Source organism: Lissotriton vulgaris, chromosome 7 (genome assembly GCF_964263255.1).
Source record: "Lissotriton vulgaris chromosome 7, aLisVul1.2, whole genome shotgun sequence".
NCBI lineage: Eukaryota > Metazoa > Chordata > Amphibia > Caudata > Salamandridae > Lissotriton > Lissotriton vulgaris.
In genome coordinates, this window is record NC_141695.1 from 1,113,479,101 (window position 1) to 1,113,496,037 (window position 16,937).

Below are 16,937 nucleotides of genomic sequence, written 5' to 3' on the forward strand. Positions count from 1 at the left end.
TCGGAATGATGTACTGCTAACATTCTTAAATGATGAAAACGATTTTGACACACTTTCCTAGAAAGACAAGCCAGAGAATGACCTTGCAACCCAGTATATTTGCTCACTTGGCAAGGATCTAGTCCTTGTAATATCTTAATTTTCTGTTCACAATTTTTCTTCCATATTCTCTTAAAAAATCTAGTAAAATATCAATAGAATGTTGACGTATACTACAAATACTACTACAATCCCATGTAAACACTGGAGCCACAGGTATCAACTGCATGCAGTAATCTATTTTCTTGAAAATAACTTTCTTCATAAAAAAAGGTTCTGTACTAGACGCATGCTTCCATTCTCCAGAAATTATTTTCCAAAAATTAGTTCTATTTACAATTCTTTTCCTTTTACATATGTCCTTTATACGCTGCATTATTGTATTCAAAGTATTCAATCTCTTTAAAATGAAAATAAATGCATTTTTTCATTTCAAATGCTTCTTCAATTACACTTAGAATCTCCTTTTTTTTTTTTAGTACTCTACTTTTATAGATTCTTTTTCGAATTTCTGAAGATAGTTTTTTCCTGCTTCCGACATAATTATTTTCCAGATAATCCAGTTTTCCACTTTTTTGTAAATTCTTTTCCTTTTGTTTCACTGTCCTTGTTGTATTTGTCTGTTTTTCATTTTTAAAATTAGAAAGTTTTTATAATTTTAAAAAAAAATCTTTACTTTTCTTACAAGAACAGTCTTTCTTTGCTCTTTTGTTGTCATTTTTACTCTTTCTTACAAATTATGCAAAAATAAGAAAAGTTTTGAAAACAATTTGATATAACTAAAATAATTATATATAAATATTCACATATACAACTATAAACATACATACAAAGAAACTAGATCAATGATTTTAGCAATGGAACAGTGCTACCTCCATAATTGTATGAGTGTATGAGTAGTGTGAAAGATACTAAAGCCCATCATTATTAGTACACATTTATTTATGGAACTGCATGGGAACAACCTCTATCATTCCATGAATACATGGCTAGTGACTAAAAGATTACAATACTACAAGGAGAGTGCCTGACTGCATTTATAAGTGCTTAGATATTAGCGGAGTAATAAGATAAGTGAATAGTGCTGCATGGGTGATTGAAGAAGTGTACATGACTGCGTGTATTTAACAAGGACCCCCTGAAGATTCGGATACAATAGTTCCTAGGCCAGGGAAATAAACTGTATGACAAAAAACAACCTAGGCAACTCACATCTAGACATTCAATTGTATTAATGGACAAAAGGCTACAGTTACTTAGAAAAATATATGTCTTTTTATTTTAAATCATATAAAAACACAACATACGGAAAGTTTAAAACAAGGAGAACAATAAACATCAGTAAAATATTGTCTTATCTATTGGATTCAAGACAAACATATCTTTGTGACAGTCAATGACAACATATATGAAATCAATTAAAAAACTGGAAGTGGCAATTAATGTCTCTACGCGCGTTTCGGCGAACCAGCGCCTTCTTCTGGAGTAGCCACACAAGCTAAATAATGGGCGAGATTAAGACATCAAGAGTTGGTGCAATGCCCAGTTGCTGTCCGAATCTGTTCAGGTTAGGTGATGTATCCTAATCTTATATTTATAGAAGTGGGTTGATAAATCCCGCCCGCCGGATAGCTCAGGTAAATAAGTGCTGTATAGATATTCAACTTTCGTCGTTGATCACAGAGATATTGATTTAATTTGAAGATCTCTCTGCCCACAATTATTTGGCAGGGCTCTTGACGGTGAAATATTAAAAAGGAAGACTTCCCTTAATTGTAAGGAGAGATGTTCTGATAAGGATAGTTGTTTTTTTAAAAAGTACTCCAAGGATGATTGGTAGTGTAGTTAAAAGATCTCCCTGCCCGAAAAGTTCGGCAAGGCTCGTTGTAAATAATGAATTAAGCGTCCCTGGCGATGAAATGTTAAAAGATCTCCCTGCCCGAATAATACAGCAGGGCGCGTGGTAAATGATGAGGTGAGTTGGGCGTCCCTGTCTGGATGTAGAGCGGGGACTCAGGAATTCCGGCGGCGGGATGGCGAGAAAGGATGTCGGCTCGGCAAAAGCGAGTGGCGTCTCGTTTGTCGGATAGCTTGCTCATAAATATTTCTATAAATATAAGATTAGGATACATCACCTAACCTGAACAGATTCGGACAGCAACTGGGCATTGCACCAACTCTTGATGTCTTAATCTCGCCCATTATTTAGCTTGTGTGGCTACTCCAGAAGAAGGCGCTGGTTCGCCGAAACGCGCGTAGAGACATTAATTGCCACTTCCAGTTTTTTAATTGATTTCATATATGTTGTCATTGACTGTCACAAAGATATGTTTGTCTTGAATCCAATAGATAAGACAATATTTTACTGATGTTTATTGTTCTCCTTGTTTTAAACTTTCCGTATGTTGTGTTTTTATATGATTTAAAATAAAAAGACATATATTTTTCTAAGTAACTGTAGCCTTTTGTCCATTAATACAATTGAATGTCTAGAAGTGTACATGACTGACAGGAGGATTCCTAGACTGCAGAGGTACTAACTGGATATTTACAGAAGTGTACCAATAGTATGTAGCTGGTAAATGTGTGCATGGATAGTGCACAGAATATTATAGTTCTATTTGTATTAGTGGCTACGCAATTCCATAAGTACATGACTAGTAACTGCAATGATTACAGTGCTGCAAAAAGAGTGCATAGTGAATTTATAAGTGCTTAGGTATTCGGGAAGTGATAGGATAAGTAGATTGTGCTGGTTGATTGATTTGAGAAGTGCATGGGATTGACTAGAGGATTCCTACACTGCAGGTACTAACTGGGTATTTATAGCAGTGTACCAATAGTATGTAGCTAGTTAAAGGTGTGCATATACATTGCACAAAATAGTGTAGCTGTACTTGTCTTACTAGCTACCCAATTCCATAACTACATAGCTACTAACTAGAATGATTACACTGCTGCATAAAGGGTGGAAGATGAATTTGTAAGTGCTAGATATTACCAGAATAATAAGATAAGTATATAGTGCTGGAAGGATGATTAGAAAAGGGCATGGGACTGACAGCATCATTCCTAGACAGCATGGGTACTAACTGGTTCGTTATAGGACTGTACCAATAGTATGTAGCTAGTTAGAGGTGTGGATAGATACTGCACAGAATATTACAGCTATACTTGTCTTAGTGACTAGGCCATTCCATAAGTTCATAACTACTAACTAGAATGATTACAATGCTGCAAACAGAGTGCATAGTAAATTTATGTGCTTACATTTTGGCAGAGTACTAGGGTAATTAGATAGTGCTGGATGAATGATTGAAGAACTGCATGACACTGACAGCAGGATTGCTAAACTACATGGCACGCAGAGTAAGTGCTGCGGGCTGGCTAGCAGAGGAACAGCTACGAAACAAATAGTATAGTAAAATCAACAGGCCGTCGCTTTCCAAAGAGATAGCTACACTGGTAATGTTGGAAGAGAAAGCATGAACAACATATCGCGCAGACGGAACTACGGTATATTTCCAGTGTTGGCTTGCAGAGCTACATCTGCGGGCCCGGCGGCTCGCAGACGAAGAGCTGCGAGGCAAATAATGGTTTTCAGAGGGTCAGCTGCTAACTGGTGCCCTGACTCATAGAGGGACAGCTGCAGCCGGTGGGCTCGCAGAAAGAAAGATGCGGGCCAGCTCGCACAGGAACAGCTGTGGGCCGACTGCTATAAGAAAAGGTGCAGGGCATCAGAGCTTGCAAATCATGCGTGTAGGAAGGTGATATGGGGACAGAAAGCTTAAAGGTGGTATCTTGTAGACACACACCTGCGGCATATTTCCAGTCTTAGTTTGTAGAGCTACTACTGCGGTACCGATGGCTCACAGACAAAGAGCTGCAAGCCGACGAGTGGTTCGCAGAGGGAGAGTTACTAGCTCATAGAGGAAAAGCTGCAAGCCCACCAATAGTTGGCAGAGAGAGAAATGTGGGCCCCCGGGCTGGCGTGTAGAGAAAGAACTCCAAGCACACTGCCTGACTCGTACAGAGAGAGCTGCGGCCCGTCGGATCACCAAGGGACAGGTGCGGCATGCCTTCAGCTTCCAAACGGATAGCAGCGACACCGTGATGTAGAGAAAGGGATCGTGAAGGGGGTATCTCGCAGACAGAGAGAGCTCTGCTATATTTCCAGTGTTGGCTTGCAGACATACAACTGCAGGTTGGCTGGCAGAGAAAGAGCTACAAGCTGAACAATGGTTTGCAGAGGGGGAGCTGCGGGACTGCGGGCTGGCTCATAGAGAAAGAGTTCCGAGCAGACTAGCTGCGGCCCGTCGGCTCGAAGCGGAAGAGCTCTGGGCCGGGTTGCACAGTAATAGCTGCCGGCCTACTGTTATAGGGAAAGATGTGGGTTGTTGGCTTCCAAAGGCATACATGCAGAACAGTAATGTGGAGAGAGGGAACATGAAGGGGATATCTCATAGAGAGACAGCTGCAGTATATTTCCAGTGATGGCTTGCAAAGGTACAACAGCGGGCCCGACGATTCGCAGACGAAGAGGTGCGAGCTGACTAGTGATTCGCAGAGGGACACTTGCGAGCCGGTGGACTGGCTCCTAGAGGAAGACCTACGTGCCAACTGGCTGGCTCGAAGAGTGAGAGCTGCAGGCCGGCTCACAAAGGATCAGCTGCTGACCTACTAGTGTAGGGAGAGGTGCGGACAGTCTACTTGTAAAGAGATAGGTGTGGGACAGTGATGTGGGGAGAGGGAGCATGAAGGGGGTATCTCGTAGAGAGAGAGCTGCAGTATATTTCCAGTATTGGCTTCAACAGGTACAACTGCAGGCCAGAGGACTCGCAGAGGGAGACCTTATTCCTAAAACCATGTAATCTTTCAAACAATTGTCACGTCACTTTTGAATCATTGAAACTGATTATGACCTTCTCTTTACACTACACATACCACGAACCTGTCAATAAAATATTAACTACTATTTTCATACTAGATAAAGCTCTATTACTTAATTTTTACAAACAATACATTTTGAACGGGTTCGCAGTATAACACCTTGTCTTCACTTATATTCAAATGCACCACACAGTATAAAATATAACATCACAACCTATACATATGTAATATTTCCAACATAACACAGTGCACTTTTATACCATTGAAACTGATTGCAAAATTCTCTATATAGTACAAACCCTACCAATAACAGCTTTAAGTGGAAAGAAAAATGTGGCAACCGTCTTAAATGGGTGGCGGAGCTCAGTACTGACAATACTTGGACCACTTAAAGGTCTGTGTATATTCAGCAGACAAACACACTAATAATCACATTTACTTTAGCATTCTGAACAAAACCGTACTAAAAATATACACAGAACATTTTCATTTATTTTTTATCTCACATATTTACAAAAAATGTCTTCTGAAGAAATGGTCCCAAACACATTCCATTTGATAACAACGCCAAAATCCAAAGCCTCCCAGTAACACACCAGTCTTCACTGATATTGAAATCTATCTCTCTGTATAAAAAATGAGACCACAAATTGTCCACATAACAGTTCTGGTTTTTGTTCCATCCCTGTTAAATTAACAACAAACAAATGTTCTACTCTTACCCCTTCCCCATTATTTCCACACTAATCATAATTTAACTTACGTTCGAAATTGGTTTGCAGATTCCAAATGTCACAAATGCATGTAATTCTTTCCTTCTCAAACAGTACATATAATGCACCGCTCTCATCAAGAATCGAACCAGTAATGGCATAATTTCCCTATTGCTCCACACATAAATACATGTAAAGAACAAATTAGAATAGTTCCTTGATTTTTTCAAATTGCAAAACGTCTGTCTATTGGTTATTTTCAAGTTTCCATATAAACTGTTTTTTTTTCAATTTAACAACACATACAGATGAGCCATTGAACGTATTCTATCAACACACTTTCTAGAACATTCTACGACACCTGCAGGTTAAAAGTTCCTCGTTTTTTCAAACCTACCGATATTTTTTACAACATTTTCTTGAACACTTAACGCACCCGCAGGTTAAAAGATCACCATTAATTTAAGTTTGAACAGTGCCTTCCAAATGCAAGTAGCAGGTGTGGTTGAAATGAGCAAATGTTATTCTGTCATATGAACCCCACGTTCAAACTGCTTTTTATTAACCAATGACAAAGATGCTTTTCGACAAACTAAAATGCACCCTACTTTTTAGTAAACAATGCTTTCATCACCCGATCAGATAACCTTTTGTATGAGAAAAAAAAGTAGTTCCTCATCTTAAAACATATCTCTTTTTCTACCAACAGACTGCATGTGCTACAGACATCTATCCTTATCTTCCAGGTATACCTTCAAAATGCTAGTGTGGATCGTAGAACACAGCTTTGTTTTCTGGTTGAAGAGGTATGCAGAACAGAGATATACTGACTTAGACCTAGGTTTACAAAATATAGACATTAAATGGTTTGGACAAAGAGGATTGAAGTGGCACTAATTCCTCCCTTTGGTTAAAACCTGTTTGCATCTCCAACACACTGACCTCATGATTGTGTACTGTGGTGGTAACGACCTAGGCATATTGACTGGAGTAGGTTTGGAAATGCTAATGAAGGACACCTTTAGACAATTGATGTTGCTTTTGCCTCAAACTGTCTTTGTATATTCCAATATATGCCAAAGACAGAAGTGGAATTGGTCAAACCAATTTTGTCCTCAGATTGAAAAATCTAGGAAGAATGTCAACAAAACTGTCTCTGCATACCTCAGAGACCATAGAATGGGATCGATCTACAATAACAACATACGTTTTCATATGGCTGATATCTACAGAAGTGTTGAGTACACTTCACAGTTCAAGGAATTTAGTTTATCTGATTAACCTGAAGCTGTGCATCCGCACTTATATGTAGCTCCAACTCATAAACACAAAGGCTCTTTTTAGAGCCATCTTATATTCTCAATATCGGTTCGCAGAGTGACAGCTGCGATCCGGCTGCCACAGGAAGACAAGCGGGCTGTCAAGGAGCCTCGCAGAGGGACATCTGCGGCCTGTGGGCTCATCTCGCACACAGAGAGCTACGGGCCGTCGACTCCCAATGCAGAGCTGTGACCAAATGGACTGTTATTGTTTTATGGTTTAGGGTAGTGCAGTGGTGTTCGGGTAGTGTAGGGGGTCGAGCTGGGGGTAGATTTATGGTTTATAGCAGTGCAGTGGTTTTCTGTAGTATAGGGGATTGTGCTGTGGTTACTGTTTTAGGATTCAGGATGATGCAGTGGTGTTTCAGTAGTGTACGGGGTCGTGCTGGGGATAGCGTTTTATGGTTTGTTAGTGCAGTGGTGTTTGTGTAGTATAGGATATCATGCTGGGGATAGTGTTTTACAATTTACGGCAGTGCAGAGGTGTTTGCGTAGTGTAGGAGGTTGTGCTGGGAGTAGTGTTTTAGGGTCTAGGGTAGTGTAGTGGTGTTTGGATACTATAGGGGGTTGTGGTAGTGCAGTAGTGATTGTGTAGTGTACGGGGTCATGCTGGGGGTGTTTTACAGTTTATGGCAGTGCAGAGGTGTTTGCATAGTGTAGGAGGTCGTGCTGGAAGCAGTGTTTTGGGATAGTGCAGTAGTGTAGGAGGTCTTGCTGGGAGTAGTTTTAGTGTTTCGAGTAGCGCAGTGGTGTTTGGGTAGTGAAGGGTGTCATGCCGACGGACTGACTCAAAGAGCTCCAAACCAAGGGAATGACTTCAAAACGCATAGCCGCGACCTGGTGATGTGGGGAGAGCCAGCGTTAAAGGGGTATCTCACACATGCACAGATGCCAGTGTTACCTCGCAGAAGTAAACTACAGACCCGATGGCTTCTACACAGAGAGATGCGAGCTGACGGATTAAGTCACAAAATGGCTGCCAACACTTCCTAGTTTCAACCGTTCACAGCCAATAAGCAGCAAGCTTGTGCTCGTAACTCCTTAAACAATCAATCAGATGTCAGAATTCTCAAATATCGATATCTGTAAAAAGTGATATTTCTCAAAAACTACTGAACGGATTTTCACCATTTCAACAGAAGCGCACTTTCTGGACCATGACCTTTTTCCCTACCAAATGTGGCATAATTCCGTACAGCAGTTTTATCTGTAGCCTTGTCTAAAGTTTCCTATGAAAAATGCATGGAGAAAACACATTTTGAGACTCCACTTTTTTCTCAGCCCCCACTTGTCCAATCATCCATAAACTTTAAAACTTTTTGGAACATTTCGTAAACAATCGTCAAACGACGCCAAAGTTATAAGCAAATGGGGCTCCAGATGAGCTTCAGTTATTCCTTGTCAACAACTCTGGCTACTCCTCCTGTGAATACCTGGAAGCTGAACTGACAACTCAAAATTCCCAGCCAAATCGTCTACACAATATCTACCACCCCCCTGGAGCCCCCCAGCTCTTCATAGAAGACTTATCTGAGCTCCTGACACAATCTTATCTATCCAACTCAAATAATTTCTTTCTTGGGGATCTTAACCTCCATTGGAATGATACTGATGACCCCACCATCTCACTCCTCACTAATCTTCTTGAGATCAATGACCTCAAAGAACTATGCCTGTCCCCGACACACACTAAAGGAGCCATCCTTTACGCTATTCTCTCTAACAACTATCTGGCCTCCGTGACCTTCATTGCCCCCATCGACTGGTCTGACCATCACCTTATACTGTTCACCATTGCTACCACTGCGAATCTCACCACCGCCAACCTTAATAGACCTAAGAAATTGACCAGAAATATGAAACGTATCACCCCGGTGTACTTGAGTCTAAACTCCAAGCTCAACTTCTTCTCATTCCCCACTCACAAAATGCCCATGAGCTCACTGAACACTTTAACAATACTGTCACCGATATCCTTGACCAATTGGCCCCGCCTAAACTCAAATACCAAAGAAACACCCTCTCCAATTCTTGGCTTAATACCGAACTTAATAATGAGAGACAGTCACTCAGATCGTCGGAAAGAACCTGGAGACACCATCCTTCTCCCTCCCATCTTGCAAACCTCAGACATGCTAAATCCAAGTACAAAAAACACATCTTAAATGAAAAGGCATCCTTTTTCCCCAATCAACTTGATCGTTCCAAAAATAGACCAAAGTAACTCTTCAAAATCATTCAAAACCAAACTTCCCCCGCACCTCCAATCCTGATCGCCTCCTCAGCCAGATGTGAAGAAATTTCCTATTTCTTCTCGGAAAAGATAGCCAAAATAGATCAATCTTTCCTTGCCACGAAGCTCACCTCTAATTCCCAATGCAACCCTGCCCTCGCCTCTAATCCTTCTCCACATCCCCTCGACCAGTTGACCCCTTCTCTCGTTCGCCCACCATTCTACCGCTCCCCAGTGACTCTCCTCACCTGACTACTCCCTCAGCCCCCACTAACCACTCCCCACACCAATCCCCTACCACATCTCTGGAATCCAACTCCCTTAACTCACAACTAAAAAACAATGCCTCCTTGTTCAACTTCCTCCCCATGACTGAGCTAGAAGTCCTTAAAATAATTATTAATCTTAAACCGTCCTCCCACACAAAAGACCCTTTACCATCTATCCTTGTCCCTGCCCTTAAACATATTATCACCCCATACTGGACTACAATCATAAACACATCTCTCTCCACTGGCTGTGTGTCCACCTGCCTTCAACTTGGACAAATCGCTCCCATAATCAAGAACACCAAAGCTGACCCCAACGACCTAAACAACCCCCGCCCCATCACTAACCTCCCCCTTCTCTCAAAGGTCCTGGAAAAATGCGTCCTACTACAACTAGATAAACATATAGGAAATTTCAACCTACTCAACCCCTTTCAATCAGGTTTCAGGAAAGGTTGCAGCAACGAAACAGCAATGTTCAATGTCATTAATGACATCCACCATTCACTTGATAATGGCGAGTCCTGTCTTCTTATCCTTCTTGATTTCTCTGTCGCGTTCGATACAGTCAACCATTCAGCCTTACTTAAAGTGCTTAAGAACCGTTTTGGCCTTAATGGCACTGCCAACAAATGGTTTTGTCTCCTACCTACAACATCGAACTCAGCAAATTAAAATTCAAAACTGTCTCTCTAACCCCACTCCTGTCTCCCTTGTAGTCCCCCAAGGATATATTCTCTCTCCCTCCCACTTTAACCTCTTTATGGAACCCCTCACTGTCATTTTTAAATAAGCAGGCATTAACTACCACCTCTACGCCAATGACACCCAAATATATTACAAGATTAAAAATCACGCTGACATCCTACACCTGAACAACACCCTCACCAAGCTCCAAACCTCAATCAATCAATCAATCACGGCATTTGTATTGCGCACTACTCACCCGGGAGGGTCTAAAGGCGCTGGGGGAGGGGTAAGTTACTGCTCGAACAGCCAGGTCTTGAGCTGCTTCCTGAAGGAGAGATGGTCTTGGGTTCACCGAAGGTGGGTGGGGAGGGAGTTCCAAGTCTTGGCTGCCAGGTAGGAGAAGGATCTTCCTCCGTGGGTGGCTCTGCGGATGCGTGGTACGGTGGCGAGTGCGTGGCTGGTCGATCGTAGCTGGCGGGTGGGCGTGTAGAAGGTCATGCGGTCGTTGAGGTACTTGGGGCCCAGGTCGTGGAGAGCCTTGTGTGCGTGGGTGAGGAGTCTGAACGTGATTCTCTTGCCGACGGGGAGCCAGTGTAGGTCTCTCAGGTGTCCGGTGATGTGGCTGTGTCGGGGGATGTCGAGGATGTCGAGGATGAGTCGTGCGGAGGCGTTCTGGATGCGTTGGAGTCTTTTTTTAAGTTTGGCTGTGATTCCGACGTAAAGGGTGTTCCCGTAGTCCAGTTGGCTGATGACGAGTGCCTGGGTGACGGTCTTCCTGGTTTTGGTGGGGATTCATCTGAAGATCTTGCGGAGCATGCGCAGGGTGTTGAAGCAAGAGGATGAGACGGCGTTGACTTGTCTGGTCATCAATAGGGAGGAGTCCAGGATGAAGCCCAAGTTGCGTGCGTGGTACGTTGGTTTGGGAGCGGTGCCCAGGGCCGGGGGCCACCAGGAGTCATCCCAGGTGGAGGGTGATGATCCCAGGATGAGGACTTCCGTCTTGTCTGAGTTCAGTTTAAGGCGGCTGTTCCTCATCCAGTCGGCGACGTCTTACATCCCTTCGTGTAGGTTGGCTCTGGCGGTGGTGGGGTCGTTGGTGAGGGAGAGGATGAGCTGGGTGTCGTCAGCATAGGAGATGATGTTGAGGTTGTGCTGGCGTGCGATGGCTGCGAGGGAGCTCATGTAGACGTTGAAGAGGGTTGGGCTGAGTGAAAATCCTTGTGGTACGCCGCAGATGACTTCGGTGGCCTCGGATCTGAACGGAGGAAGGCGGACTCTCTGGGTTCTTCCGGTGAGGAACCAGATGATCCACTCCAGCGCTTTCTCTCGGATTCCGATGTTGCTGAGGCGCTTCACTAGGGTGTGGTGGCAGACGGTGTCGAATGCCGCAGAGAGGTCCAGGAGCATGAGGGCCGCTGTTTCCCCGTTGTCGATCAGGGTTCTGATGTCGTCAGTGGCTGCGATCAGGGTGGTCTCGGTGCTGTGGTTGGCCCGAAACCCGGACTGCGAGGGGTTGAGGGATCCGTTCGTCTCGAGGAAGGTGGCAAGCTGTTTGTTGACGGTCTTCTCGATGACTTTGGCCGGAAAAGGAAGGAGCGAGATGGAACGGTAGTTCTTGAGGTCGGTGGGATCCGCCGTTGGTTTCTTCAGGAGGGCAGTCAGCTCTGTGTGCTTCCAGCTCTCCGGGAAGGTGGCAGTGTGGAAGGAGGAGTTGATGGTGTCTCGGAGATGGGGTGCGATGGTGGCGTCGGCTTTGTTGAAGACGTGGTGTGGGCACGGGTCGGTTGGTGATCCGGAGTGGATGGAGTTCATCGTGCGGGTGGTGTCTTCGGTGCTGATCGGGGTCCAGTTGCAGAGGGTGGTGGTGGCGGGTGTTGGTTCGGTGGTAGGGTGCGTGGTCTGTGCGTCGAAGCTGTTGTGTATGTCGGCGATCTTGCGGTGGAAAAACGAGGCGAGTGAGTTGCAGAGGTCTTGCGAGGGGGTGATGTTGTTGTTTCCGGCGCTGGGGTTGGAGAACTCTTTGACGATGCTGAAGAGTTCCTTGCTGTCGTGGGTGTTGTTGTCCAGTCGTTCTTTGAGTGCCGTCTTCTTGGTGGCGCGGATCAGCTGATGGTGTTTGCGGATGGCGTGCTTGTGGGCGGTCCTGTTGTCTGTGGTGTGGTCGAGCCGCCAGGCTTTCTCGAGGGTGCGGCCGTTCTTCTTGGATTCCTTGAGTTCGTCTGTGAACCAGGGGGTTTTCTTGCTCCCGGGTCTGCTGGGAGGGTTCTTTAGTGGTGCGAGGTCGTCAGTGCAGGCGGTCAGCCACTTGGTGAGGTTGCTGGCTGCTTCGTTGGGGTCCATTGAGCTGGTGGGAGTGTTCTGGCTGAGGGAGGCGGTGAGCTGCTCTGCGGTGATCTTGCTCCAGCTTTGGCATGGGACCTGTTGCGGGTGGTGGTGGGTCGTAGTTCTTTTGAAGCTGAAGTGGACGCAGCTGTGGTCGGTCCAGTGGAGTCCGGTGGCGTGGCTGAAGGAGATGTGCTTGCTGGATGAGAAGACGGGGTCAAGCGTGTGGCCGGCGTAGTGGGTGGGGGTGTTCACCAGTCCGAGGTTGGCGAGGTTGTCCAGCAGAGTGGTGGTGTTTCTGTCGTTGTTGTTCTCCAGGTGAAAGTTGAGGTCTCCTAGGAGGATGTAGTCGGCGGAGGGAAGGGCGTGCAGGCTGATGAAGTCTGCGATATCTTCGCTGAATTTTGTGCGTGGACTCGGTGGTCTGTAGATGAGGGTGCCGCGGAGGGTGGTCTTGGGGTCAGTGTATATCTGGAAGTGCAGGTGTTCAGCGGCGGCGAAGGTTTTGTCGGAGTTAGTTGAGATGCGGATGGTGTTTTTTGTGTACGATGGCGATGCCTCCTCCCGTCTGGTTGACGCGGTCCTTCCGGCTGATCTTGTATCCGTCCGGGATGGCTAAGGCGATGTCGGGCGCTGAGGAGGCGTTCATCCAGGTTTCAGTGAGGAAGGCGACGTCCGGTGCTGTCGTGTCGAGCAGGTCCCAGAGTTCCACAGCGTGCCTGTGGATGGAGCGGGTGTTGAGCAGGATGCACTTCAGGTGGTTGCTGCTGGTGCTGGGCTTGGCGGGGCGGTGCAGGTCCGGTAGCAGGAGAAAAGGGCAGGCTTGGCAGGTGAAGGGTCCGTGGGTGCGTCTCGGGGTGGCTCGGTAGCAGGCAGGGTTCCGCCCGGCATTGAGTGCGTTGAGGGTGGCGGCGTCGTAGGTCCGTCGTGTGGTCTTGCATCGGCGGTTGGGACCAGGGGTCCTGGAGCTGGGCACGGTCCAGGCGCGGACGTGCGCAGACGGGCTTACCTTTGACGCAACTTCGGCGCTCATTCGGTGCTCCCTCTGCGCGCGTCCGCTGCGCGGTCGCTCTGGGGGTGTCATAAGTAAGAAGCCGGGAGGGAGGAGCAGCTGGGTGGCGGGAGCGGGGCAGCGAATAGAATCGCAGGGGGCGGGGCCACAGGGCGGCAGCGGCGGTAAATCCAAGATTAGCGGTCAGCGGGAAGTCCCGGGAGCAGCGGCAAGGCAGGCAGGAGCGGCAGCAGCGAGTGGGGCGACCAAACCCTGTGTAGGGCTGAGCGGTCACCTGGAAACCTGGTTCCATTCCAATCATCTAAAACTTAACCCTAACAAAACCGAAATCATTCTCTTCTCCCCTAAAAATAACCCTCTTCCCATTCAATCCTGGATTTCTGACCTCAACGCACTCAACTGTTCACTCACCCTATCCAACTCCGTCAAATCTCTTGGTATTTCTATTGACAACACACTAACCCTTAACTTCCACATCAAAAACGCTGCTAAAGGAGCCCTCTGCACTCTCCGTCACCTCAAAAAAATCAAACCTTTTATACCTACCGATGACTTTAAACATGTAGTTCAATCTCACATATAGATTATGGTAGCGCCATCCTCAACGGAATACCCAAGGTCCACCTAGGTCCAATCAAAACTGTGCTAAATCTTGCAGCCAGGCTCATCACTGACTGCAAATGTTTCAATCATATCTCCCCAGCTCTCAAATCTCTTAAATGGCTCCCTATAGAAGTTAGATCAGCCCACAAAACTGCATGCATTATTCATAAAGTCCTCCACCAAAACACACCAGAGTACCTCTCCAAGAAACTCCTCATAGCAGGCACCACACGACCTCAGAGAAGCACCAACACCCTCCTTCTTATCCCACCACTGCATAAAAAGAAATCCACACATTCACGCTCCTTCTCTGGAAATGCCCCTATCATCTGGAATGCCCTCCCAAAAAGCCTGTGCTGTAACCCCTCCTATTTCAGCTTCAAAAACGACCTAAAAATTCACCTCCTCAATTATTATTGGGGAATCATAACTTGGGACCTGCACTTAATCGCCAATCTCACCATTTTCCTATGTGTCAGTAATATTTTTCCTTTTCCTGTACATCCTCCTACAAACTATTTAATTTGTACAGCTCTTGCCCCTATTAATCAATTTTATGTGTATATCTCACAGATTGTTTTCACTATTCGTTTATCTATTTGTATGACATGTTTGGCCAATTTAATATTGAGGGCAATAATCCTGTGACCTGCACCTATCTCTCCAAATCATCATGTTATTTTTTTTGTTTGGTAACTATTTGTCCTTCCAACATCATCTTCCTAACCACTGGCTGTGTTTAGCTTTCTCCACATTTATTTATTCTTGATTTGTAGACGTTACTTGTTGCTTCATTTTCTTTTAATCTTCATGTATGCCATTGTTTGCCCCATATTAGCTTCTCATGCTAAGCGCTCTGATACCTCCTGGGTCTAGCCAGCGCTATATAAAGCTCTCAAAATAGAAAAAGAAAAAAAGAAATAAAAAACCCTCCCAACATTAGTGAACCCCCGACACTGCAGGGACCCCAGCGGGTCCCCGCAGCCCAAGCGAGCCACCGCTATTATTTTTTAAGAAATACCCCCGGGACCTAGCCCACCCCCATGATCTCATTAGAATAAAACACGGAAACAAGCGACCCCACCACAAACTGCGCCGATTTGAACATTTTTCTAAAATATTTTTGGCCCTGGGTATCCTTCTGAGAACCCCTAATGCCTATTTCTTATTTATTTATTTATTTATTTATTTATTTATATTCTTGTATAGCGCAGGAAGTCAACCCTCGAAAGGGTATCTCCGCGCTTACGTATTACCAAAGAGCCAGAAACTAGTAATTAGACAGTGAGATGAGGGAGAACAAATCTAACAGGCGACAAATAAAAAAGTTTTCAGGGACTTCTTGAAGGATTGAAAGTTGGTTGTATTTTTGAGAGCAGGGGGCAATGAGTTCCAAAGGATAGGGCCTTTGTAGGACAGGGCTCGCCCTCCCTGCCTGGCTTTTTTTTATCCTAGGAACCTGGAGTTGTTGCTGACTACTGGAGCGCAGAGTTCGACTGGGTATGTAGGGTTTGAATATTTCTTTTAGATATTTAGGTCCATTGCCAAACAGACATCTATGAATTGTGCAGCAGATTTTAAATTTTACACGCTGTCTAATTGGCAACCAGTGGAGTTTTGTCAACAAGGGGAGTGAGGCAGACCTTGGCTGGGCGTTGAGAACTAGTCTTGCAGCAGTATTCTGGACCACCTGTAGTCTCTGTAGTTGTTCCTTATTTTCCGAGACCAACAGGCCATTACAGTAGTCCATCCTACTTATAACCAAGGCCTGGACGAGAGTCTTCCTATAAGAATCTGATAAAAATGGGAAGACTCGTCGTAGCAGACCAATGACCTGGAAGCAGGAACCTGATACTTGATTTGTGTGTTCTTTAAGCAGGAGTGTTCTGTCTAAACGCACACCATGATTTTTGACAATCTGTTTGGGGCTTGGAGTTGGTCCTAAATCCAGAGGCCACCAATCCGGGGACCACAGAAGTGTGGCCTCCCCGAACAGCATTACCTCAGTCTTGCCTACGTTGCACTGGAGGCGGTTGATGGCCATCCATTGGGATATTGCCCTCATTCTGTCCGGTTTTAAAGGGGAACAAAAGCTGAGTGTCCTCAGCGTACGACACAGGGGTGAACCCATAAGATCTTACAATATACGCCAAGGGAGCCACATACACATTGAAAAGTGTGGGGCTTAGACAAGAGCCCTGTGGTACACCCTTGGTGAGCTCCCTTGAGATAGAATGGTGGGAGCCCAATCTCACCTCTTGTTGGCGATCCGAAAGAAAGCTCTCCAGCCAAGAAAGAGCCACCCCTTCTATTCCCCTCTCCTTCAGACGACCGAGAAGTATCTCATGGGATACAGTGTTGAAGGCATCTCATAAATCCAACAGCACTAGAATCATTGACTTTCCTCCATCCAGTGACATCTTGATGTTATCAGTCACTGAAAGGAGGGCAGATTCTGTGCTGTGGTTGGGCCTAAATCCAGATTGTAAGAGGTCTAGGCCCTCCGCTGCCTCAATGTATTTGGACAAGTGAGTGTTTACGTGTCTCTCGGTCATCTTGCTGAGAAGGGGTAGGAGGGAGATGGGTCGGAGGATGGAGAGGTCAGTCCATGGAATTGCTGCGTTCTTTCGGATTGGGTTCACCACTGCTTTTTTCCATTCTGTAGGCACAGATCCATCCCTAAGAGACTGATTGATCATTGTTAGGATATGGGGCCTAAGCAGATTTTGCAGAGAGGCAGTTATTTTAGCTGGTAAAAGATCATCTGGAGATCCAGATTTTATATGGCTCATAAGGGAGGTGAGACCTGAGTCATTGACTGCTGGGAATGCCGTAAGTGTGGTTTTA